This window comes from Austrofundulus limnaeus, unplaced genomic scaffold (assembly GCF_001266775.1).
Source record: "Austrofundulus limnaeus strain Quisiro unplaced genomic scaffold, Austrofundulus_limnaeus-1.0 Scaffold238, whole genome shotgun sequence".
Taxonomy (NCBI): Eukaryota; Metazoa; Chordata; class Actinopteri; order Cyprinodontiformes; family Rivulidae; genus Austrofundulus; species Austrofundulus limnaeus.
This window is the reverse complement of record NW_013952640.1, coordinates 356749-358918: the sequence shown is the minus strand read 5'-3', so window position 1 is coordinate 358918 and position 2170 is coordinate 356749.

The window sequence follows — 2170 nt, the reverse complement described above, 5'->3', positions numbered from 1 at the left end:
GTGAGATGAGGGGTTTCCCTACAGAATCTTGGCTAAAAGGTCATGGAAACTATTTTTATATACACACACACACACACACACACACACACACACACACACAGGCAAAGACTTTGTAGCTCTGCTTGTCACAATATAACATGCTGATTTATGGAATATTTTTTAAATTATTAATCTAAGTTATATAATCTATCTAACTGTAAGCATCACAGTTTTTATTGTATATGTCCAAAAGAAGCCTTCAGTAGAATTTTTATTATTTTTATCTTCAGCAGACATCTTCAGTGTTGGATAAAATGTTCCTTACTTKTCTGAATTGTTGGGTAACTGGAACCTTTAGCAACAGGCAGTAATAGATTGTTTCATAGATCAGATACAGCTGAGCTCATATAATCTGATGTGTTTACAGAGGACCCTGAACTCCTGCAGCTCAACCAGTTTGACACTTTTTACATCAGCCAAAAACAAGGTGATCTGATTTGATAACATCAGCATTAAACCTTTATGTATTTAAAATGAGAAGAAAATGTTTTCTAATAGGATATATATTTTTTATAAATCATATTTCAGAACTGAATCAGGTCTCTTAAAGAAGCTAAGATGTTTCTTTTTTTTTCTTTCCCCAGAGAACGATGAGGATCCTACATTCCTGTCTGCTCATCTGTGTGTGGCTGCTGCAGGTCGGAGCTCTGGAGTTCTGGAAAGAACCAAACTATTCTGAACCAATGGGAGAACCACTCCTAAATGCAACTTACGAGGACTTTAAAAGACAACACATAGATCCACACATGACAGCTAAAAAATGTGACTCAGAGATCAAGAAGAAGAAGATTTACGGTCGAAACAACAGCTGTAAGGTGGTCAACACTTTCATCCTCGCGCCCGCAAAGYAAGTCAAATCTATTTGTCAGGACCAAAAACCAAACGATCCAGAAGAGAAAATGTGCAGCAAAGAAAAGTTCAGWATTGTTGTGTGTAAACTGAAGAATAATGTAAAGAAGCCCAGGTGTCAGTACAAGGGGAAGCTTCTCACTAACAGAAGTGTTGTAGTGAGCTGCCGAGGAGGGTTACCTGTTCACTATGAGAAGCATGTGTAGAGCTTTACTCCACAGCTGCAGATACTTCACGTCTCTGTCAAACAAAACCTTAGATTAATGTTTATTGTTTTATACGCATTAAGTAAAACTTTAGCTTCTGCATTTGGGGATCTAAACAACCAAACTTGTTCTCTTTTGTCTGCATATCTTTGCACAACTGTTTCTGCAATTCTGTTTTTATCACGAAATGCAAAAAAAACAAAAAAAAACTGCTTTTACAACAAAATGGCCTCACAAAAGTCACTGTTCCAACAATAAAGACAAAAAAATGTTTCTGAAATCAACGTTTCTGTTGTGCTTAGACTTGGACTTGCATAAAAACAAAATTACTGAAAATAGGAACGATTACAATATTAGCACTGCTGGTGCACCATGCAGTGAGGGTTGTGACGAGACACAGTTCCATCAGTTTCACTCATGAGGCTAAGTTTAAGAGTTTACATTGAGGCAGGAAGCTTCAAATTTTTTGACTGAAGCTAAGGAGAGAAAACAAATAAAACTAACATGAGGTGACTCAAAATAATAGCTTTAAAGTTATACTAATAATAAAAATGTGGAGCACCCTCTGCTGTTCATACTTGATGTTAACAGGTGTCTYTCAAAAGTGACTCAGCCAGTATTTATATATCATATTAAAAAGGCTAGATACCTCATAGCATGCAGAAACACATCTTGTCTCTCCTCACAGGGCAGCACCAGAACGAGCAATGTTTGTGCATTAACCAGCATTGTGTTGAAAATAGATTGCATGGGATTTCCCTTTTACAAGTAAGATTGCACAAGTTTTGGTTATTTGACCATTTATATTATTTTTRCATTGTAGGTAACGTTATTTGGCAATCAACAAAACTATAATAGTAGGAAATGTTTCTCTCTCTCATTATGTTTTGCTGGTTTTTATTCATATATTGAAGTCTTCCCAGCGACAGACTTGAGAAGGCAATGAGAAGTTGTAATAAGAACAGAGGGTTTTGAGATGTATATATACAGTATATATAGATTATTGATAGCAGGATTTCTGCTTATTGGATCTGGTGGATACCTGCCTATCCTTGAATTCGGAATGTGATGGCAGT